The sequence below is a fragment of the Caretta caretta genome, chromosome 3 (assembly GCF_965140235.1).
Source record: "Caretta caretta isolate rCarCar2 chromosome 3, rCarCar1.hap1, whole genome shotgun sequence".
In the NCBI taxonomy this organism is placed as follows: Eukaryota; Metazoa; Chordata; order Testudines; family Cheloniidae; genus Caretta; species Caretta caretta.
This window is the reverse complement of record NC_134208.1, coordinates 109,280,086-109,305,477: the sequence shown is the minus strand read 5'-3', so window position 1 is coordinate 109,305,477 and position 25,392 is coordinate 109,280,086. Positions and strand designations below refer to the sequence as shown.

At 42.9% G+C, this 25,392-nt stretch overlaps 1 protein-coding gene across 4 annotated transcripts in view; it reads left to right on the top strand.

Annotated features, from left to right (window-relative positions):
- HIVEP2 (HIVEP zinc finger 2) overlaps window positions 1-25,392 on the top strand; it is a 159,628-nt gene that overhangs the window by 108,068 nt on the left and 26,168 nt on the right. For all 4 annotated transcript variants that reach the window (XM_075126784.1, XM_048844360.2, XM_048844359.2 and 1 more), the window contains exon 3: window positions 25,068-25,112. The gene's annotated coding sequence lies outside the window, so the exon portion shown is untranslated. The remainder of the gene's footprint in view (window positions 1-25,067; window positions 25,113-25,392) is intronic.

Here is a 25,392-nt window from a genome sequence, read left to right as displayed (position 1 = left end):
TTGCATACATTCGTGATACTATAGCATTTTCCTTAACATTTCCTGCAATTTCCCTTACTGTTTTTACCAGTGGAACTTCATTGTTGAGAGCAACAGTAGGAAATTTGCTAATGTAGAGAAACCCTATGTGTAACATTTTTACAAGTTTCCATTGAGACTTGACAGACCAACCTAGGATGTCAGTACTTCCATCATAAATAGATCAGATTATTGTGAGAAAAACATTTTATTGCTTGCTTGCTGGGGAAGTAGGCTATGGGGCTTAACTAATTAATGTTTAGAACATGCTTTGAGACCCTTGCATAAAAGGCCCACATGGGCCGGCCAGATCCTGCAGAGAGCTTGTCTGCTGTCAGTTCCCATCAGAGTGAGTGGTATTTGAAAGCACTCAAAGGAATGCTTTCCATCTTGCAGGACTGGACTGATTCAACTCCTGTTTAAACCAGTGAAGGCTCTGGGATTGGGGAGGAGCTGGGGAAAAGCTTCAGCAGCTCCCTGCTGCTGGAGCTTTTTCCTGCCACACTAAGGCCTTGTCTACACATAGTTTTGTTAACAAAAGTCAGGTTTTGTCAATAAAACAGTGGATGTTTACACACGACAAAGCTACTTCTGCCAAAAAAACTTTCCTGCTGTGATGACAAAATAAAACCACCTCAGTGAGAGGCATAGAGCTTTTTGCGGCAAAGTTATATCGACAAAGTGTCAGTGTAGACACCGCGCTTAGTTTTGTCACTGTAAATGGCCTCCAGGAGGTATCCCACAATGCCCACCCTGACCACTCTGGTCAGCAGCTCAAACTCCACGGCCCCACATCCAGGTACACAGGCCATCCACCCCTCACCCTTTAAAGGCCTGGGAATTTTGGCAATTCCACTTCCTGTTTGCTTGGCATGGAGAGCTCACACTAAATCTTCCCATTGGCCGGTGACAGCTCCACGCAGTAAATGCTCTCCTGCTTGGACCACACCCAAGTTGTTGGCTCTGTTGGCCTGTAGGGAGAGGAGGCTGTGTAGTCGCAGCTCCATTCCAACTGTAGGAACTTCGATACCTATGGTCAAATTTCTCATGGCTTGTGTGATAAGGGCTACAAATGGGACACGCAGCAGTGCTGTATAATGGTAAAGGAGCTGAGGCAAGCACACCAGAAGGCAAGGGAGGCAAACCGTTGCTCTGGTACTGTGCTGGAAACCTGCCGCTTCTATAAGAAGCTTAACACCATCCTTGGCAGTGATCCCACCGCCAAGAGCCCTGTGGATAGTTTGGTGGAGCTGAAGGTGGCGGACAGTGGATCTAATCCTGAGGACAAAGTTGTGGACAAGGAGCTCCAGTTGGAGGATGATGAGGAGCACACACCTGTATCATTTGGTGGCATGGTGAGTCAGGACCTCGTTTCCACTCTAGAAGGTGTAACCAGTCCTAGCAATCTGTCTCTGGTGTGCATGAGGTAGGAGAGGAGACTCCTGGTAAGTGACCTTTTGGAGTTGATGCTGCTTGGTTATATGAGAGAGAGAGCCTAAGTTCCCTCTAAGCTGCGCAGTCATGCAGGAGGCTATCAAGGGCCACACAGGCAGGGAGAGATGCCTCTCCCCGCAGCCCCGGGCTGCTGCAGTGAGAGAGGGCTGGGGGGAGTCCTCTCTCCCCGCCACAGCCTTGGGGCAGCCTGCACACCAAGCCCCCCAGCTCCACCTCAGAGCCCATACCCCCAGCCAGAGTCCTCACCTCCCCATACCCCAATTCTCTGCCCCAGCTCTGAGCCCCCTCCTGCACCCTGAGCCCCACCCCAGAGCCCTCCATTGGAGCCCTCACCCCCTGCACCCTAACCTTCTGCCCAAGCCCTGAGCCCCCTCCCACACCCCAGAGCCCGCACCCCCAGCCAAATCCCTCACCCCAACTCTCTGCCCCAGATCTGAGCCCCTGCCCACACTCCGAACCCCTCGGCCCCACCCCCGTCACACATCGCCTCCATATTGGTGCACATAAAATTCATTCCACACATAGATATAAAAAATTTGAGGGAACATTTGATAGAGCTGTCCTTTGCTTTGTATATTCTAGAAGTGAGTGAAGGGATAGAAATAGCTGTGTTTGAGTGTGCTCCACTTTCCCCTGAGCAGTTAAGCAATGCGGCAGAACAGTGTGTTAATGCACACTGAGATTTCAGGGGAATCCTCCAGAGAGACCTCTAGGGAACTTTCTTGCAGACACTCCCCAATCCTCTGCTGAAGGTTCTTTGGCAGAGCTGCTTTGTTCCATCCCGCATTGTAGGAAACTTTCCCGTGCTACTCGGCAATCGCTTATGCAGGTACAAAAGCGGCACACTGACAAACAGCATAGGCACTGGGTCTGAACCCACATGCATACAGGAGATGCACCTGTGCATCCTTGCTTATCCCGGAGTGAGATATCAGCTTCAGTCATCCCCACCTGTGGAAAACAGTGGCAGAATTTACAATATTGTTCCTAGTCACCTACATTGATCCCCTTAAATAACCACCTAGACACTTTGCCTCAGCTTGAATGCCCAACCCCCCACACCCAGACCGAACTCACCGTGTTTAGGGTATTCGCCAAGATGTGTGCTTGCCAAGGGACAGTGAGAAAGTGATTGGTATGTTAAAAGGTGTATTTTACTATAGTGATTCATTACTGTGCATGAACTAGCAGTCATAATTCTGTATATTGTTCCTTGTGTCCTTTAGAGGAACCCCTTACACACTGGTGGAGCAGATAAGGAAGTGACCAAGGCAGAGGAAGGAGGACATGTTGGGAGAGGTGCTACAATTCTCAAAGGCCAAAAAAAGAGAACGCAGGGAGTGGAGAGAGACCCTGAAGGAAAAATTTAAAATAGAAAGGTAGGACATAAAGGAGAGTGAGGAGCTCATTATAAAAGGCCAGGAGTGGATGACAAAAGTGATGGAGGAGCAAACAAAGATGTTGAAGTCCCTAATCTTGCTCTAGGCAGAACACATGAGTGCTCCACCACCCCACCCCACAGCCCACATCCGATAGAGAACTGCTTTCTCTTCCCTTTCCAAACTTCTTCCACACATTCCTTGCAACTTCCTGGAATGTCTCAGTACCCCGTTCACTCCACCCCCTTGGAAAGCTTCCAAAATGATAGCTGGGCATACACACAAATATGAGAGCCTACGCTGCCCTGGACTGTTATCTCCCTTCCCACCAAGCCTTTTGTGTATGCTGTTAACCATTTTATTAAATATACCAATTATCTTTCAGAGAGTTTCTATCTTAATTTGTCTCCCACTTGTGGTGGTTTGATCATTTGCTTGACTACAAATCCTGGTCATGAATCATCACGATTTTCATGCAAGGCAGCATGTTAACAAAGCATGGCAGAGTGCTGTATAGAAAGACACATCACTGGGGCTCATTATCAAAATGTTGCCTCAAAGCCTCCCTGGTTCAAATAGTCCTCCATTGTTTCCCTCTAATAGCCCTGGTATCTGGCTGCTCAAATTCAGCACTCTGGTGATCTGCCTCCGAGCTCCACCCCGGAGGAAACTGTTCACCCTTAGCCTCACAAATATTATGGAGCGTGCAGCAGGCTGCTATGACCATGTGAATGTTTTCCTCATTTAGATCCAACCTGCCATAAAGGCAGTGCCAGCATGTTTTTAATTTGCCAATGGCACATTCCAGGGTCATTCTGCACCTGCTCAGTCTATCTTGTTGAAGTGCACCTTGCTGCTATCCAGATTTCCTGTGTACGACTTCATGAGCTGTGGGAGTAAGGGATACACTGGGTCTCCCAGGATCACTTCGGGCATTTCAACATCCCCCACTGGAATCTTCTGGTCATGAAAGAAAGTCCCTGCTTGGAGCTTTCTGTACAGGCCAGTATTCCTGAAGATGCATGTGTCATGCACTTTCCCGGACCACCCAACACTGATATCGGTGAAACACCCAGAGTGATCCACAAGTACCTGCAATACCATAGAGAAGTACCCCCTTCCTAGTGACGTACTCCATCACAAGGGGGCACGGGGCCAGAATTGGGATATGCGTGCCATCTATCACCCCGCCGCCATTATGGAATCCCATTGCCGCAAAGCCACCCACTATTTCCCGCAGATTGCCAAGAGTCACAGGCCTTCATAGCAGGATGCGATTAATGGCCGTGCACACTTGCGTTAACAGAGCCCCAACAGTCGACTTCCCCACTCCAAACTGATTCGCAACTGAGCGGTAGCAGTCTGGAGTTGCGATGGCCATGCGCTTCTCCACTGAAAGGGCAGCTGTCATTCTGGTGTCCCTGTGCCGCAGGGCTGGGGCAAGCTCCGCACAAAGTTCAGGGAAGGTGGCTTTGCGCATCTGAAAGTTCTGTAGCCACTGTTCATCATCTCAGACCTGCATAACGATGCAATTCCTCCACTCTGTGTTTGTTTCACAAGCCCAAAGTGACAGTCCATCATGTTCAGCTGTTCCGTGAATGCCAAAAGTAATCTGATGTTGTTTCTTTCCATGGTACACAGCAAGGCAGGCAGCTCTAATTCCTGTTCAGACTGGAAGGTCATGATATATTGCATGACCATCCACGATGTGTTCATAACAGTGACCGCAACAGTAGAGAGCAGTGCGGGAGCCATCATTTCAGACAGAGATGGCAGGTGCACAGTAAACAGGGGCCATTGAAAATTGGCACGAAATTCAGTCGGAAGCCCATGGAACGCTGGAATGGAAGAACTGCATCATGGGAGATTGAGCCCATACCCATGATGCACTGCGATCTACTCTGTCTTCCCACAACTCCTAGCTGTAAAAGGTGGCGAGTAGCACAGTGGGATAGCTACCCACAGTGCACTGCTCTCACAATGCCAAGTGTGGATGCACTCTGCCTACAGAAGGGGCTTAGTGTGAACAAGCACAAGCAATGTAATTTTACCAGTTTTTGATTGTCTGCTTAACTTGTGCCGATAAAACTGTGTAATGTAGATAAGGCCTAAAAGACTCCAGCAGAGGGAAAAGAGGGCGTGGGGGGCTCCTTGGTGCCAGAGTTTTTCTCTGACACACGTAGTGACACACCACAGTGTGGACACAGTCTGCTTTGCACTGTCGCATATAGCTACACATACCCTACATGCTGCTGCCAGGCATGTGCAGTGTAGACGTAGTCTTAGTGTGAAGAACTGTACTTTAAACAATTATCTGCAAAGCAGTTCTCAGTGCTCTCCCGTTACTTTACTAAGCAGTTTTATATATTCAGAGTATAAGCCAGGTGCCACCTTAAAATTAGTTCTATAATGCACTCAAGATCAAGGAGAAAGATAAATTGTTATCCTGAAATATGACTCAATCTGCTTGGAGAAAATCTATGGGGGGAAAAACAGACTGATATCATCTTAGCTTTGAAGTTTTGCAGATCAGAAATAAGAGGCTGAATTTTGGGTCAAACATTTGTAATACTCTCATGCTATAAAATAGTACCAGCTTGTGAAGATACGAACAGCAACTCGTCTAGCTTGTTCTAATGAACAGGGAGCACTTTGGAGGTGCTAGTAGAGCAGTTATTTAGGATCCATGGTGTAGGAATGGCATGGAGGAGTGGCATGTCTCATACAGTTGCATCCAAGTGCTTGGGGTTATCAAAGATATCAGAAATAAAATTTTCTTCTTAAATTTAGAGAGCAAGTGAAGTGTTCAGTTCAGATGATGAGCTGCAGCAGGGGTCTGTTGCTGGTAGTAGCTGGGTCATGACTGAGGCAGCTGCTTAATTCAGAGGTGTAGGTGACCTTTCTTATGTATTAAGACGCACCAGAAGCACTGTAATTTTGCAAGTCTAGCTTCAGTCTAGTAAGGAAGTAGAAGCAATCTCCTAGCGCAGTTTCAGCTGTGAAATTTATGTGGTGGTGGTGTTATTATTATTAATTATATTGTAGCACCTAAGAGCCCCAATCATGGGCCAGAACCCCATTGTGCTAGGCGGTGTACAAACATAGAACAAAAAGATCTTACAATTTAGTAAGTGTCCTGAAATATTTTAGATTCACCTTTTCTTGTAGGAAAGAAAAAATCTGAGCAATTAGAGTGCTCTGGGCACATGTAAGCATTTTTGTTTTGCGCGTGTTTTGACTGCAGTGTTTGCAGTTCATTTTTGCTGTATTTTTTGTTTACCATAAGACAGAGTTACAGCGGCCTTCCCTGCTGGTGCTGGTACAGCTCAGAGTGAAAAGAGGAGGCTAATATTAAATGCATCTTGGAGCATAGGATAAGATCAGCAGTGGAAACATGAGTACTGTTAACGATGGTATCTGAGTTTTGTTAATATAGTGTAGTTTTTACTTCAGTCAGGCAGATATCTTATATTTCTCATCTTTTAACCTGAGGATTCCTGTTAAATTGATCTGTTTCACTATAGCTTCTCTCCTATCACATCCTCTCTCCCCTTGTAATAAAAATAATAATAGCCAGGCCTCCTTGTTGGTCTCCTTTTCGGGGCTATGATCTTTCTCAGTGTAACAACAAGATCTATATAAATATTAGTAAATTAAACAAGAGGGGGACTGGGACTGAGGGTAGGATATGTGCTCAACAGATGAAAAAGCAGAATGTTAATTATACAAAACACTTAACTGGTCCTGCCCTTTCACCAAACAATGAGGATGTATGTCATTTATAGGACAAGCCGTGCCTGTGGCCATGTAGTTCTCACAGCCAAACAGGTCTTCTTTGTGGGGGGGAAAAATTGCATTAGGAGCCAAGCTGCCTGCCTACAGTAACTGTCAATAAAACGTTAATCCTTACCTTTGTGGAGATGATGTGTAGATAGCGCATACTCCATTTGCTTTGGAGATTCTGGACTAGATTCAGAGATGATGTAAATGGTGGTGTACATTATACATCAGCAAGTGGGAGGGAAGTATAAATTGGTGAAAATGACACCATTCAAGGAAAGGAAGGTGAGACTGTAGCAAGAAAAGCAACCAACAGGAGGTTGTAAGAAGGTTTATGATAGAGCAGCCCCTCACCATGTAATATTATAACTTCTTATTGCCTCTTATTGTTTTCTGTTTCAACCTCACTCTTCTGTCCCCAAATGGTGCAAGTTACACCACTTACCCCCAGTTACCCACACCTAAAATATATAACCATTTATGTGTTATGTGACCTCTGATTTTGGCCTTTTATTTTATAGTAACATACACATTTCCAGACTACTTCAGACCCATGTTCCATCTAGTCCAGTATCCTGTCTCTTACTGTGGCCAGTACCAGAAGCTTCAGAGAAAGGTGTGTGAGACCCTGCAGTGGGCAGTTAGGGAATAATCTGTCCCCAGAAAAAGTTTCTTCCCAACGCCCATTAAATAGAGGCCTGGCTTTCACCCTGAAACACAGTATGTACTCTTGGCCATACACTATTTAACATTTTTATCAATGACCTGGAAGAAAACATAACATCATAATTGATAAAGCTTGCAGATGGCACTAAGAAGAGGGACTGGTAAATAATGAAGAAAACAGGTCAATGATTCAGAGCGACCTGAATCAGTAAGCTGGGCGCAAGACAGCTAAATGTAAATGTATACATCTGAGAACAAAGAAGGTAGTCCATACTTACAGGATGGAGCCCTCTGTCCTGGGAAGTAGTGGCTCTGAAAAAGACTTGGGGTCATAGGGGATAATCATCTGAATATGACACTGTGGCCAGTGCGATCCTGGGGTTTATAAACAGAGGAATATCGAGTAGGAATAGATACATTTTTTACCTCTGTATTTGGCACTGGTGCAACCACTGCTGGAATACTATGTTCAGTTCTGGTGCCCACAATTCAAGAAGGATGTTAACAAATTGGAGAGGGTTCAGAGAAGAACCACAAAAATGGTTAAAGGATTGGAAAACATGCCTTAGAGTGTATGTCTACACTACAATTAAAACACCCACAGCTGGCCAGTGTTGGAGCACTCATGGGGCTTGGGCAATGGGGCCATTAAATTGCGGTGTAGACATTCAGGCTTAGGTTGGAGCCTGGACTCTGGGACCCTATGATGGGGGAGGGTTTATATCACAATTAAACAACCCATAGCCCAAGTCCACTGACACAGGCCAGCCGTGGGTGTTTAATTGCACTGTAGACATTCATACAGTGATAGACTTAAGGAGTTCAATCTATTTTGCATAACAAAGAAAGGGTTTAACAATATCCAATGGCTGGAAGTTGAAGCTAGGTAAATTCAGACTGCAAATAAGGCACTTTTTTAACCATGAGGGTGATTAACCATCGGAACACCTTACTGGAGGTTGTGGTGGATTCTCCGTCATTGGCAATTTTTAAATCAAGATTGGATGTTTTCCTAAAATATATGCTTCAGGTATGTTGGCAACAAGAAGAAAGCCAAGGAAAGTGTGGGCCCCTTACTGAATGAGGGAGGCAACCTAGTGACAGAGGATGTGGAAAAAGTTAATGTACTCAATGCTTTTTTTGCCTCTGTTTTCACTAACAAGGTCAGCTCCCAGACTGCTGCGCTGGGCATTGCAAAATGGGGAAGAGATGGCCAGCCCTCTGTGGAGATAGAGGTGGTTAGGGACTATTTAGAAAAGCTGGACGTGCACAAGTCCATGGGGCCGGACGAGTTGCATCCGAGAGTGCTGAAGGAATTGGCGGCTGTGATTGCAGAGCCATTGGCCATTATCTTTGAAAACTCGTGGCGAACCGGGGAAGTCCCGGATGACTGGAAAAAGGCTAATGTAGTGCCAATCTTTAAAAAAGGGAAGAAGGAGGATCCTGGGAACTACAGGCCAGTCAGCCTCACCTCAGTCCCTGGAAAAATCATGGAGCAGGTCCTCAAAGAATCAATCCTGAAGCACTTGCATGAGAGGAAAGTGATCAGGAACAGCCAGCATGGATTCACCAAGGGAAGGTCATGCCTGACTAATCTAATCGCCTTTTATGATGAGATTACTGGTTCTGTGGATGAAGGGAAAGCAGTGGATGTATTGTTTCTTGACTTTAGCAAAGCTTTTGACACGGTCTCCCACAGTATTCTTGTCAGCAAGTTAAGGAAGTATGGGCTGGAAGAATGCACTATAAGGTGGGTAGAAAGCTGGCTAGATTGTCGGGCTCAACGGGTGGTTATCAATGGCTCCATGTCTAGTTGGCAGCCGGTATCAAGTGGAGTGCCCCAAGGGTCGGTCCTGGGGCCGGTTTTGTTCAATATCTTCATAAATGATCTGGAGGATGGTGTGGATTGCACTCTCAGCAAATTTGCGGATGATACTAAACTGGGAGGAGTGGTAGATACGCTGGAGGGGAGGGATAGGATACAGAAGGACCTAGACAAATTGGAGGATTGGGCCAAAAGAAATCTGATGAGGTTCAATAAGGATAAGTGCAAGGTCCTCCACTTAGGACGGAAGAACCCAATGCACAGCTACAGACTAGGGACCGAATGGCTAGGCAGCAGTTCTGCGGAAAAGGACCTAGGGGTGACAGTGGACGAGAAGCTGGATATGAGTCAGCAGTGTGCCCTTGTTGCCAAGAAGGCCAATGGCATTTTGGGATGTATAAGTAGGGGCATAGCGAGCAGATCGAGGGACGTGATCGTTCCCCTCTATTCGACATTGGTGAGGCCTCATCTGGAGTACTGTGTCCAGTTTTGGGCCCCACACTTCAAGAAGGATGTGGATAAATTGGAGAGAGTCCAGCGAAGGGCAACAAAAATGATTAGGGGTCTGGAACACATGAGTTACGAGGGAGGTGGGATTGTTTAGCCTGCAGAAGAGAAGAATGAGGGGGGATTTGATAGCTGCTTTCAACTACCTGAAAGGGGGTTCCAAAGAGGATGGCTCTAGACTGTTCTCAATGGTAGCAGATGACAGAACGAGGAGTAATGGTCTCAAGCTGCAGTGGGGGAGCTTTAGATTGGATATTAGGAAAAACTTTTTCACTAAGAGGGTGGTGAAACACTGGAATGCGCTACCTAGGGAGGTGGTAGAATCTCCTTCCTTAGAGGTTTTTAAGGTCAGGCTTGACAAAGCCCTGGCTGGGATGATTTAACTGGGAATTGGTCCTGCTTCGAGCAGGGGGTTGGACTAGATGACCTTCTGGGGTCCCTTCCAACCCTTATATTCTATGATTCTATGATTCTATGCTCTAGTTTATACACGAATGATTTGGGGGGAAGTTGTGTTATACAGGAGGTCAGACTAGATGATCACAATGGTCGTTTCTGGATTTATAATCTGTGAGGGAAAAGACCTTGTCAAAAGGGGAAAAAATAACCTAAAATGTTTTTGTCTTATTTATCTTCACCATCTCCCTTTGGGCCAAGTCCTGCTAAGGGAGCAGGAACCTTTCAGTTGGGCCCCTGCACATGCTAGCCGTACTTACCCTCCCTTCTGCAGAGGTCCTGAATACTCTAGCAACCCTAGGGCTGTAAGCCTTGTAGATTGTGGGGGAAGTCTGTACCTTCCTTCCTAGCTCCTCCCCCCAGTCCAGGTGAGGAAGATTTCAAGCACAGCTGATACCTCACTTTCAGGGTTATCGGCTGCTCATGTTTTGGGGGTTTACATCTCCCTTTTAGGGACCAGTAAAGCTCACTGTCAGCCATGCAGACCCACCTTACTGCTGTGTAGCCGGGAAGGCTTTGCACGTCAGCACAACCTCCCCAATTTAATCTCTGCACAGCTAGGAGGGGAGTCATGGAAACTGTTGCTTGGCAGAGGGAATACCCCCCACAAGGATTCCACATGCAGTTCACAACTGTGGAGTAGGAATGGGCTGTGAACTGCTGCCTGGAGTTTGCAGCCCACTGGTTCTGTGCCACAGAGCATGTAGGGGGTGGGATTTGTCCCACACTGTACTACCTGAGAAAATGGTTTGTGTGTTTTTAAAATCATAGATTCCTGCACACACACAGTACAGTTAGATTTAAATTTTGTCAATATTCAGTCACGTTATGTTTTCATTTGATTTTATCGTCTGTAAAATTTTCTGTTTCTTTATCTTTAAAAAGATAAAGACTTAAAAGGACTGGCAACCTGTTTCCATTGTCTGTTGTAATTTTTGCTCTGAAAGCTTGACTGAGGCAGTAAATTCAAAATCTGGTCACTGTGCCTTCAACATTATAATTTAATAACCAAATTGTGGCTTTGAGTATGTGGCTCCTATTAACTTCATATATATCTACAGCCAGAGCATGGCCCCAAGTATTTAAAGACTACTAATAATTATTTTTCATTCATATTTCCTCCTACATAATAATAATATTGTGGTTAATTTCAGATCAGAATTTCATTGGCTGTAGAATAACATCATCATCTAATTTTTCTTGCATCACAATGTTTATCTGTTCTGGTAAAAAAAAAAAAATCACTATTTATTACCATTTAGTGTTAAGGGAGAAGATAGGAAGGCAAAGCTATGATGATGCACAAACAATGGCATTACCAGATGGAGTTAATCGCATGCATCAAGAAGAGACTATACTTCTACATGTCCCATTGGAATTAATGTTAATCAAATGAACATACTACTTTGTTTTATTTTAAAATATTGACAAAATAAAAATGTAAGGCAAGAACAATTATTTATTTGCATCTTGCTTGTATAATCAATAATGATTTATTACACACTTCCCCCCCCCCCATTAACTATGAATTCTGTATTTGTGATCAGCTGTACATTTTTGTTTAACCTCAGGTCAGAAATGATTGATGTGAGGTATTTGTATCCACAGAAGAGGAATGAATAATAATGAAACAAAACCCCCATGCAGACATAAGCAAAAGGAGTCCTAAGATTAAGTAGAGCCATAATTGTAGACAAGATCACATTCCTGCACAGCTCATTTGGAAAAGGTACTTCCAGCAATACTTTTGCCCAAGTACACGTCAAACAATTACAGAGATTCTTAAGGGACCTCTCACCTTGACTGACTTATCTTTTTGTTAGTGGTAACAAGACATGAGCATCCAAAAGTGTCATGGTACAGTCAAGTGATGGTGGCTTGACTATCTGGGCTGTAAAGCCATTGACAATTTTATAATATGTAGTATGTAAAATTTTTAAAATTCCTGCCACCCACCTATTATGGGTGGAAGGCAGGGGGCTGGAAATCTCAGTGTGACTGATCTGTAACCCTATACACACTGAGCAAAGTCAGCCGGTTTACATCCAGTGTAGAAATCATCCATGACTCATACCAACCCTCATATTTCCGGCCATAGGGCAGTTACTTGGCTACAGCTATGTACAGTCAGTTGAGCATATTGCTATTTAGCTTAACAAAGAGAAGGTTAAGGGGTGACTTGATTACAGTCTATAAGTACTTATATGGGAAACAAATATTTGATAGTGGGATCTTCAGTCTAGAAAAGAAAGGGATAACATGATGGAATGGCTGGAAGTTGGAGCTAGACAAATTCAGACTGGAAATATGGTGTACCTTTTTAACGGTGAGAGTGATTAATCAGTGGAACAATTTACTAAGTGCTGTGGTAGACTCTCCATAGCTCACCATTTTTAAATCAAGGTTGAATGTTCTTCTGAAAGATCTGCTCTGGGAATTATTTTGAGGAAATTCTTTGGCCTGTGTTATACAGGCAGTCTGACAAGATGATCACAATGGTTCCATCTGGCCTTGAAATCTATGAATCCGTGAAAGCTCTTGAGTGCTAATCCCAACTCTAGCCATTATTTGCCTCAATATATCCATGCATAAAATGGGAATAATAGTTAACTTTCTGAAGATTCATTCGTTTGTTAGTATTTTTATAGACCTTTGAAAATCCCCAGTCCTGTAAACAAACCTGAGTATAGTGCTTACTATGCTGAGTAGTTCCATTGGGTCTGACTGTCATTTACACTAAGCAGAGGCAGTGTTCGACCATTGAGGGCCCTAAACAGGAATATTTTGCCCCCGTCACAGTAGTAGTAATAATAATAATTAATAAAAAGCTAATGGGGCCCCCTTGAGCTGCTCAGGCCCCTAAGCAATTGCTTAGTTTGCTTATGCCTAGCACCGGCTCTGATACTAAGGCCACTTCACACCACTTCTGCAGTGCAAAGAGATCTTAAGGTGGGAGTGAATTATATTCTAGAGTGGCATAATGCAGCCTTAGTGTACAGTAGAACCTAAGAGTTACGAACACCTTGGGAATGGAGGCTGTTCGTAACTCTGAAATGTTTGTAACTCTGAACAAACTGTTTTGGTTGTTCTTCCAAAAGTTTACAACTGAGCATTGCCTTAGTACAGCTTTGAAACTTTTCTATGCAGAAGAAAATGCTGCTCTTAACCATCTTAATTTAAATGAAACAAGCACAGAAACAGTTTTTTTTACTTTGTCAATTTTTTTAAACTTTCCCTTTATTTTTTATTAGTTTACCTTTAACACAGTACTGTATTGTATTTGCTTTTTTTCTTTTCTTTTGGTCTCTGAGGCTGCCTGATTGCGGACTTCTGATTCCAAATGAGATGCATGGTTGACAGATCAATGAGTAACTATGGTGTTCATAACTCTGAGGTTCTAATGTAAATGAGACTTGAGACCATTGTGTTGCAGGATTGGCCATTCACTGGTCTACTGCATGTGATTATGTCCTCCTCTAGTAACTAATCCTAGTGAGTATTTGGCCTTCTACTTTCTCACAGGTAAAAAGAACAGCAGTACTAACATGGCTGCTACTCTGAAACCTGTCACAGGCGAAGACTTCTTTAATTCAAGTGATAGTGGGCTTGGTGCTTGAGGTCCAGGTTTTGATCCCCCCTCCTCCACTTGAAACAGTGTGATGAAATATTTTTGTAAAATGGCCATGCTACAGTGGTTAAATGTGCCTTTGCTTGGTGAGCAAAAGGGAAGTATTGTTTCAAATGCAGAGTTATGTTTTTCTGAATCTATTTAGTGCTCTAATTGATTATCCATTGGGAACTTTTGATAAAGAGCTGTTGGCTATTTCCTGTGAGATGTAAAGAGTATAAATCCCCTGTATGTTTTCTATGCTGTCTTGTCACATATTAGTTCTTCAGCCAGGCTTTCAGTGCTCTAAGTGAAAAGCAGCAACTTTAAGAACTGTATTTTTTTTCCCTTTAGCATAGCTCATGTTCTCAAGTTAAATTTAGAAAGAGGAAGCTATTTTGCATAAAGGTAGGATTGTTTTTAAAACCAGTAAAGTTGGTGTTAGACTTGCCAAATAGACACACAAGGTCATACGTGGTGAGTAGTCCTGGCTATTTTTAGGCTTTGTATTTGGCTCATTTATTTATTTTATTTATATTTAGTGACACCTTCAGTGTACATTCAGTTAAGTTCAAACTGCTTCCTGAGTTTGTATGAAACTTGCAATTATAGGAGGAGTAGAGCTTGTCAGGTGTTGTCATTTATTATGCATTGCAAATGGCTTATTTCAAGGAGGAGGAACAAAGCTTAATAAAAAAGACAAGAATTCTCTTAATAATTTGCCCTTTGCAGCAACAGACCCTTATCTGATCACCCACGCTCATCTGGCTGCTGACGCTGTTCCTGCTTCATCTGCAAGAGCTATTTTTACACCTTTTGTGTCTTTTGAGGAACCAATTGGGCATGCTAGCTTGCAGTGATTCACCATCTCCAAGTGAACAGGGTGTCCTAAAATGTTGCAAATGGGGTGGGGGTGGAGGGTCTATCTAAATAAGAAAGCTAATTAGTTCTTTTAGGTGTTCTGAGTGCTAAAACACAACAGCAGGGCCTAATTAAAATAGGGTATGTGCTTTTTGTTGGCAACACAGTGACTCTCTCCCAAAAAATATTAATTAATTAGTATTTGTACAGAGTTCTGAAGGTACAAAGCACTATATATGTGCTATTCCTGGTTCTGCCACTGACCTGCTGTGTCATATTAGGCCATATTGGGTCTGTGCCTCAATTTCCCTGTTCTAAAGTGGGAAGGATGATATTTACTTTCATTTGTAAAGCACTGTGAGGTCTGTGGATCAAAAGCATTATATAAGAAGTAAGGGGAAGATCCTAAGCTGGTGTAAATCAGCTTAGCTTGACCGAGTACAATGGATGTTGCCCTAGAGTGTTCCCTAGAGACACAGAGCTATAAACAGTGCCTACCATGTACCCAGAAGCCTGGAGCTTAGATGCATGTGGGACCAGGCATTTGGGTACATTTCCAATAGATTGCTGACTGTCCAGGAGGGTGGGAGGGGTTGGGCTAGGTTATAACAGAGAGCTGTTCATTTTCCCGTGCCACTGAATTCTGTGTTTCCTCTAAAAAATGGCACGCACATTAATTGTTAATGTTCTGTTTTTGTCTGGTGTAGTTTAGAAATCCACTTAACTTCAAACAGTAAAATACTGTATTTACCTGGTTTCATACCTTGAAAGGCCTATATATTTTTACAAAATGTCTAGATTGTTCCTCTCAAATGAGGAGTACCAGTTGCAGTAGACCATACACAGCTGATTATTATACATGCTGGCTTGCAGCAATTCATGCATCAGGATATCCTAAAATGTTGCTATAATGATATATACCAGGGTGGCCAAACTGCACCGCATGTGTCTCTTTTACAGCTAAAGTGCAGCTCCCGGAGACCCCTGCCCCATTCTCCACCTACCAGACTGGGCAGGGACTGGGGGGGAGAAGGGGAGCTTGCGGCTTCTGCCCTGCTCCAGAGTGGTGGGGTTGGGGGCTTCTGCCAGAGATGACTGGTTCCTGCTGAGAGTGGGGGGCACAATTTAAAGGTCTGGCCACAGGTTGACTGTGTGTTGTGTGAAAAAATACTTCCTTTTGATTGACTTAAACCTGCTGCCTATTAATTTCATTTGGTGACCCTTAGTTCTTCTGTTATGAGAAGGAGTAAATAACACTTCCTTATTTACTTTCTCCACGCCAGTCATGATTTTATAGATCTCAGTGATATCCCCCCCTTAGTTGTTTCTTTTCTAAGTTGAAAAGTCTCAGTCTTATTAATCTCTCCTCATATGGCAACCGTTCCATACCCCTGGTCATTTTTTGTTATCCTTTGCTGAACCTTTTCCAGTTTCAGTACATCTTTTTTGAGATGAGGTGTCCACATCTGCACGCAGTATTCAAGATGTGGGCATACCATGGATTTATATAGAGGCTATATGATATTTTCTGTCTTATTATCTATCCCTTTCTTAATGGTTCCCAACATTCTGTTCACTTTTTTGACTGCTGCTGCACACTGAGTGGATGTTTTCATAGAACTATCCACAATGACTCCAAGATCTCTTTCTTCAATGGTAACAGCTAATTTAGATCCCATCATTTTATGTGTATAGTTGGGATTATGTTTTCCAATGTGCATTACTTTGCATTTATCAATACTGAATTTCATCTGCCATTTTGTTGCCCAGTCACCGAGTTTTGTGAGATCCTTTTGAAGCTCTTCGCACATGAGAGAGAGAATGCTTCCTGCCACCTCAGACCCTTGGCCTTGTCCACTGCCCCATCTCCAGCTGTGGCCATCACTTCAGAGGAAGGAGGCCAAAAAAAACACAGTATACATTTGAGAGGAAAAGTAGGGGGAGTAAATTCCCTTCCCGGCCCCTGCAGGTGACCATGGAAACAACAGAAAAACTCGGTGGGAACAGGATTGGTTCCAAGTGTGCAAATGATCTTGTTATTATACACAGTGAGCTCAGGATTTAGTAAACAACCCTAAGATTTAAAATAAGATTGTACACAATGATTGGTATATGTGAAAAAGTGAATGGAGGACCAGATTCTGCAAACATTTATTCACAGGTGTAGTTCGTACTCATGAGATGAGTTCTGTTGAAGTCAGTAGGTCAAGTTAGATGAGTAAGTGTTTGTAGGATCAGGCATCGGTACTTTAGTGTGAAATGTGAATTGCTTATTTTGATACATGATATGAGAGGAGGCATAGTTGTTTTTAAATTACACAATTATCTTTGCTAATGGATAATTTTTAGTTCAAAAAAATCTCACTTCCATTAAAATACAGCAATTATCTCTGTATAAAAAAATTGAAAATGTGATTTCACTTAATATATTTCTATATTTTTTTTTCTTTTGGAAAGTGAAAACCTATCATTTTGCTGTAAAAATATGCTATATTTCCATAAATAAATTGTAAAAATCTTTTGGGTAAAATTTGGGAATACTCACTGTTTTACAAGATACTTGTTTTTACCAAGATACAAAAATTGTTTTCCCCAATAGAAATATTGAAACTTCACCTTCACAAATTTACAATTTTTTTGGTGAAAATTAACAACTATTTTAGTATTTACATGAGAAATTTAGAGATATGAAAATCTGTAATATTCATAAATCCATTCTGTTAACATTATCAGTCTAAACTCTTTTTAATTAAGATATTGGTTGCCCTCTTTAATGTATATCAAGTGTGGGTAATTTAGAGAACGACTATATATTGTTTATACACTAACATTTTGGGTTTCCTTTCTTTTGAGCTTCAGAATTGCCACTACATTCTGTTTTATTTATTTATGTTTTATTTATTAATTTATCTGCATTTATTTCATCTGTCACTTCAAAAGTGCGAAATTTCTCTCAGATTAACAGATTTCTCTGCATTTAGGTTTTTTCTTTCCCTAATTCAGGGATGGGAAAACTTTTTGGCCCAAGGGCCACATCACGGTTGCGAAACTGTATGGAGAGCTGTGTAGGGAAGGCTGTGCCTCCTGTGACAGGTTCGGGCCAGATGGCTACAGGAAAGCGATAGAAGGCAGATATATTAGCCCCAGATTAAGCAGGTCCCTTTTCCCTGGGTAAGGTAACAGGGGCAGTTCCAGAACAATCAGGAACTTGCTTGAACCAATTAAGGCAGGCAGGCTAATTAGGACACCTGGAGCCAATTAAGAAGCTGCTAGAACCAATTAAAACAGGCAGGCTAATCAGGGCACCTGGTTTAAAAAGGACCTCACTTCAGTCAATGAGGGGCATGCAAGGAGCAGGGAGTGAGAAGGCGTGCTGCTGGAGGACTGAGGAGTACAAACACTATCTGGCATCAGGAGGAAGGTCCTGTGGTGAGGATAAAGAAGGTGTTGGGAGGAGGCCATGGGGAAGTAGCCCAGGGAGTTGCAGCCGTCACACAACTGTTACACGAAACACTGTAGACAGCTGTGATCCACAGGGCCCTGGGCTGGAACCCGGATTAGAGGGTGGGCCCGGGTTCCGCCCATCTCCCTCCCTCCTAGGATATAAGAGTTGTTGACCTGAACTGTGGGTCCCACCAGAGGGAAAGGTCCCTGGTCTGTCCCTCGACCCACCAGGTGGATCAGCAGAGACTGTGGGGATTGTTCTCCTTCCTTTTCTCCATGCTGGCCAGTGATGAGGTTAGCTGAGTGAATGGCAGGTTTGAGCCACGAGCAAGGGCTGTCGTGAATCTCTGAGGCAAGTAAATCTGCCAATAAGTGCAGGACCCACCAAGGCAGAGGAGGAACTTTGTCACGCTCCCCAAACAGCCTGGCCCCTATCCCCTATCTGCCCCCTCCCACTTCCCGCCCCCTGACTGCCCCTCTCAGAACTCCACACCCATCCAACCTCTCCTACTCCTTGTCTCCTGACTGCCCCCTCCCAGGACTCCTGCCCCTAACTGCCCCTCGGGACCCTCCCCCATCCACCTCCACCCCATCCCCTGACTGCCCCGACCCCTATCCACACGCACACTCCCAGACAGGCCCCATGGGACTCCCACGCTTGCTCCACGTCCCATGACTGCCCCCCGGGACCCACTGCCCTCTGTCCAACCCTTCCCCCCACCCCCTTATCATGCTGCTCAGAGCAGCAGGAGCTCGAAGCCCTGCCGAAGCCAGCTGTGCTGCCCAGCAGGAGTGGCGGGCCAGAGTGCTGGCGACGTGGTGCTCTGAGACTGAGGGAGAGGGGGACAGCGGGGGAGGGACCGGGGGCTAGCCTCCCCGGCTGGGAGCTCAGGAGCCGGGCAGGATGGTCCCGCGGGCCGGATGTGGCCCACGAGCTGTAGTTTGCCCACCTCTGCCCCAATCTCATGTACTTTTTCCAACTCTTCTGAGTACACAGAATCATAGAATATCAGGGTTGGAAGAGACCTCAGGAGGTCATCTAGTCCAACCCCCTGCTCAAAGCAGGACCGATCCCCAACTCAATCATCCCAGCCAGGGCTTTGTCAAGCCTGACCTTAAAAACCTCTAAGGATGGAGGTTCCACCACCTCCCTTGGTAACCCATTCCAGTGCTTCACCACCCTCCTAGTGAAATAGTGTTTCCTAATATCCAACCTAAACCTCCCCCACTGCAACTTGAGACCATTAGTCCTCGTTCTGTCATCTGCTACCATTGAGAACAGTCTAGAGTTACATATAGTGGAATACTCCCTAGTCCCTATTTTCCACAAGTTTGAGTTATCCAATATTATTAGGATTTGTGGTGTTATAAAAATCGCACCAATGACTCATGTCTATTAAATCTGCAGTTGTTCCAACAGAACTTTTTAAAGTGCACATGGGCAATTATTGATGTTTTACCCATCAATTTTCATGCTTTAACTTATTCTCAGTGGAAATAAGTAGCCATGGGAGAAGTTTAACAGTTTACACAGTTCTCTCATTTAGCTTCATATCTGCATAATCCCAGTTTTTCTGCTATGTATACAGATAGATTCAATATGTCCTTTTTGGAACATGGTCAACCAGGACAGTTAAGTGCAGAATTATCTGACATGCTGAAATACTTCAGGGAAATTGTTGCAGAGTGGTCTGCATGGCTAGGTTAAGTAATCAGATGCAAAATATATACCCCTTCTTTTAAAAGCAATGTGATCAGAAAGATCAATGAGCTGTTAATTGACTGACAAGGTTGTATGTACTGCAGGCTGTTTCGCCATCTCTCTGATAGCAGTTATTTGTTCAATTCAAGGAGAAGAACTGTGGTTAGTTTGGGAACTTTTACCAATAAAGGAAGTGTTTAAGATGAATTTGGCTCATATGTAGCTTTTTTTTTTTTTTTTTTGAACAATCATCCTGTGGAAATAAGTCTGTGTTCAGTTGGACTCTGGCAACGTGTAAGCTTTTTTTATACATATTTTCCATCCGGTAGTAATGTGTACATTATGTGTGATGCTGGGGCAGGAAATAGTGATGTACTTTGAGTGAGCAATCCTTGTCATTATAGTGAAAAGGTCAATGGTAAAGCAGGTCTGCTGTAGTATAACTTCTTAAAATACCCTCAACTTAAGTTTAAAGGGTATTTTTTTGTTTTTCTTTTAGCCAGAGAGAGTGGCAGCTGTACTTTTAAAATTATATTTATGATATTTAATTTAGCAAGAATTGTGTGTTTGGCTGCAGCTGGGCTGTGAGCATCTATAAGCAAGCCAGGATCCTAACAACCACCAAAAATCTACATCTCCCTGCAACCAAGCAACTCAAGATTTAGCACAATGTGCTGTTCGCTTTTTCTTTGTGAACATTCTGGAGGTGGTGGATTCATTTACTTCCAGATCACAGCAGTTAATTTCAAACTGTTATTTGTTACAATTTAAAGCTAAATAAGGACCAGATTCTGCTCTGAGTTACACAGTGTAAACTGGAGTTACCTCAATGGATTTAATGTTAATAGCTTCAGATTCACGGTAGTGTGAGTTAGGGCAGAATTTGGCCCTTAACTTAAGATGCCATTGAAGTAATTTGGCTCTTTCTCTAGAAGTTTTCAAATAAATCCTCATGCTTGTGTCCACAGCCCCTTGAAGTCAATGGAAGGACTTCTGTGGACTTAAACGGGCTTTGGATCAGGCCCACAGAATGGATATAAACCTCCTCTCACTGCCATGGCAATATGGCTTATCCATAATTTGGAGGGATCACATCCACGACAGACAGAGAGTAATTCCTTCTCTATGCCCATTTATCCCTTGGCCTTTATATCTTTATACTGAAACTTCCAACAAGGGTGCATAGTGCTGCAAGTTGAGATGGATTTTCTGAAATTGAAACCTGTCTACTGAGGTCTAAACTGAGACCAACTTATTGTGTATATATACATATCTGTTCTCAGGTAATCCTATCTTTTAATCAGCACTGACTTCAGTGGCTTAGAGGTAAAAGGCTGTAATTTCTTAGGGCCTGATCCAACACACATTGAACTAAATAGGGGCCTCTTCATCTACTTTAATGGGATTTGGACTGTTCCCTAATCATCTGAGCCATTCAGCATCCTCTGTTTAGTCATTTGTGATATAATTCCTTGAGGACAACAAGGCTAAAATGAGCTGGGCAAAACCTAATTAGAAACAAAATAATCAATTTTATAAATATTAACAGAAGTGTACAGCTATTCAGCTTTCAGCCTGAAAGCTTCCAAAATGTTATGCAAAATGTGAGGCAAATTTTAATAACAGTATCTAAATGGGGTGGGATCTGAGTTACCCAGGAAAGAATTTTCTGTAGTATCTGGCTGGTGAATCTTGCCCATATGCTCAGGGTTTAGCTGATCGCCATATTTGGGGTTGGGAAGGAATTTTCCTCCAGGGCAGATTGGAAGAGGCCCTGGAGGTTTTTCGCCTTCCTCTGTAGCATGGGGCACAGGTCACTTGCTGGAGGATTCTCTGCTCCTTGAAGTCTTTAAACCACGATTTGAGGACTTCAATAGATCAGACATGGGTGAGGTTTTTCGCAGGAGTGGGTGAGGTTCTGTGGCCTGCGTTGTGCAGGAGGTCAGACTAGATGATCATAATGGTCCCTTCTGACCTTAGTGTCTATGAATCTATGAAAATATATGGAGTGTCCCTGTTAGGAAGTTAGATGATATGCCAATGCTGCTTTTACAAATACAAAATCTGGCCTCAGAAGCCATAAATTACTGTGCACACAAAACTGCATACCCAAATAATTGTGAATGAAATCCTGGAACCAGCACGCAGTCCTGGGATTCCAGAAGCTCCTAAGTATTTCAGAGTTGGTGTTTCAATCTCTATGACCATGATATTGTAATTGGATCTGCTAGTGCAGCCCCCTAAGCTTATGACTTCCTTGGGAATCCCCACAGGCACAAGTACGTGCCCACATTGATCAGACTGAAAGACTGGGCTCTAAGATTCTCCCCTCTGGCAGCTGTAATGCAGGTATGTTTGTTTAATAACAAACAATCAAATATATATTTTGTTAGCATCCTCAATAAAGCAATGTTTATTTTGTACATGCATGAAAATGCTAAAATATTATGAAATGAGATTTTATGAAACATTGTGAAGACTAGCCCAGCTCATTTTAACTTACAAATGTTTTCAGTGTTCTTAATATTTCATTGCATTTCAAAGCAACAATGCTGTGGAATGCCTCTAATGCAATGGCTAGTTTTGGAGAACGTCAAATGAATTCAGTAAAATAAGATAAAATACAGAAATCAAATTGACTGTGGTGGAATTAAACAAATGAATAAATTGGGATAGTGTCTTCTAGGGTGAAAAGATAACTACGGTACTCAAAAATAGTCAAATACAAGAGATGGTAAAGAGAATATGGTTACTTCAGTTAAACTGGGCTACTTTCTTTAAATTGTATGTGCAAAAGGATTCTATGCTGTTCCTTCAGAACTGCAGCAAAGGCACAAACATTCTTCTATTGTAAAATAATACAAAACTTTGCCAAGTGCAGGTGACGAGCACAAGTATTTGCATGCATAGCCAGAATCATTCAAATTGTCAGATAGGATGCCAGCTACAAAACCACAATCAGAAGAGTCTCCTAACCCAAGAATGTTGGAAATATAAAGTAAAAAATCTGTGATCAAGAAGGGGTAAATGTTTTCACAAAGCTCAGATATCTGGGCATCTTCTCCATTGTGTTCTTAATAAATCTAGGTCGAAGACTGGAGAAATGGAATTCCCCTTGTGATTAGATTATCATGCAAGGCGCATAAGAAATTTGTAAATGATGGTCTTCTTTGTTTTGGTTTGCTTTTCTGTGTGTAAATGTAGAGCTCATGAAAGGTGCCTTACTGACAACCCCAGAGACAGAATCCATGTGTTTATCCAGATACAAACAATTCTACAACTTCCACAAACTGGACCCCTAATGCACCTCAACTCTAAGGTACAGGTGTGAGAAGAACAGGCTCCTTGCCCATTCAGTTCTTGAATTCATAGGCTGCCGATTAGTGCCAATTGTTGAGCCCACTTTTTGAGATCTGACTTAGCTCTGATTTTGTCTTAATTAGTAAGGACTTCAGGTTCAGCTTTTATTGTGGCATGTTAGTATAGGGACTCTTGTCAACTGGGATCTGGAATATAACCACCAAACTCATCATGGGCCACCTAAAGCCATCATATGGTAACAATATTCAATCAACAAATGGCTGTTAATGTGGGTATTATTGGCAGAGCAGAGGGAATTGGGGGAAGGAAAGTTATGCCAAAAGTATTCTATTACTATTCGCTGCCAGGGATCAAATCCTGAGGTAGATCTTCACTTATGATCAGATCCTCAGTTGCAGACCATACTCAGCTCAAAGAAGGCCTTTGTGGTGCTCCGTTACTGCTGAGTCTGGTTGGCAGAAACTAGAGCAACCTAAGGACCCTGCCAATGCCCCCTGTATAAATACAAGGGCCCTGTAGCGGCAGGTACAGCAGCTCTATGCTAAGTATTGCCCTAAGAGTAGAAATTCTCCAGGGGCCAGTTACAGTGGTTTTAGTGCAGCTTTATGCTGGCAGAGCAACACACACAAAAAAAGCCTTAATATTGAGCAGGGTCTAACACTTACTCCGGAGTCAGTAGGAGTTTTTCTGTGTCAGGAACTCAGGATTTCACCTGAAATACATAAACTTGCAATTTGTTCATTTACAAGGATTGTAATATGAACTACAAGCTGGGAAGCACTGAGAACTGTGATTTACCAAATTTTCTTTTAATGCTTTCCAGTACAGCCACTTAATAACTTGCTCTAGTTATGACATTTCAGGTGCTCCATAGTCAAATGAATACTTGTGCCTTGTATATAGCAGACCAGGGGCATCCTAGAAAAAGGAGTTAGAGGGAATAATGCTCCCTTAAAAATGCTAACCTCTTGATTTGACAAAAATACAGTTCCCAGTTTCTCAGTAATCTTTTCATGATCGACATTTTCAATGATGTAAAACAAAATGAGAAGATAGTGCACTAATGTGGTTTGGTGGCTTGGCTGTATTTCCACATTATGATAGAAAAACCTGGGGTTGGTCCACTTCCAGAGAGGACCTCACAACTTAAGGCAAATGATACGCTCTAGTTAGCTTGCAGTACAGTTCTTGATCATTGTAGGTGGGCTCATCTCAATAATTCCAATGGGAGCAAAGTCCTGCTAAAGGTATTAAAGAAAACACGCATCATTATTATCCGTTCTTTAGCTTGAAATATTGGTAGTTTCTGCATGTTAGATAATATACTTCTCTATACAGAGCAGTATAAATAAGGTATTTGTCGTAGAAGTCTCTTGCTGATTTGACTTGGCACATCAGTGCTCAACATGGAAGTTGAGGCAAAGGGTTTGCACATGAAAATATGAAAAGTAGGTTTCAAAATATGTTCGTAAAGTACTAGGCCTTTCCATTTAGGTTAATAACACATAGTTTAAAGTATGAAAAACAAATTGTTAACTGTGCTAGCTGTGGTCATATTTAAAAGTTGTTGCTAATGTGTGTCTAGAATTGTTTTTCTAATAAAAATGAAAAGGGATATTTTTTTTCTGAGAACCATGCTAGCTGAACTAAACTACAGATAATCCTCCTAATTAGACTACAGCACAGTTTTAGAGCATGGGTGAAAGAATTTTGTAAATTATTCTGAGAATAATTTGGATCTCAGACTAACTTGGATTTTTAACATGGGTCTCCCTATCTACATCGGAAAATCTCTTAAAACTGTGCTAACAACATTCTTTTTCAAATACGGTTGTTGCTATGATGGTTCCAGCCACAGTCTGGACACTGAGAGTTATCAGGCTCAGGCCTCCAACTCTCCAGGGGAAGCTTCTTGCTCATGACCAGGGGACGGCCAAGTGGATTTATCAAGCACTGCTTTACACAATAGGAAGTTACCATATTTCTCTTTCCAGTGCCAGTTATGTATTTCAAGACTTTCTCCTAACTGCATTTGTTTCTTCACAGGAATATTCAAGACAGTCATGCGTATTAGATGTCTAGAAGATGCAGGTAACATTTTTATTATGGAAAACAAAATTACATCTCTTCCTATCCTGTTCCCACTTTCCTACTCTTTGCCAGTTTTTTTTCAACTCAAGTGCAGTCCTTCAGCCACAGAAATATAATGCATTCCATCAGCTTCTACCCTTCATCTTCCATCTGTTGTGGAATCCTGGCTCCCTTTTTCCTTAGCCCTGTTTCATCCTGGAAATATACTATGTTCTGATAATATGACAGCAGAGATCCTGCATTTTTCTTCCAATTCAAGCACTCTGCTTGGATGCATAAA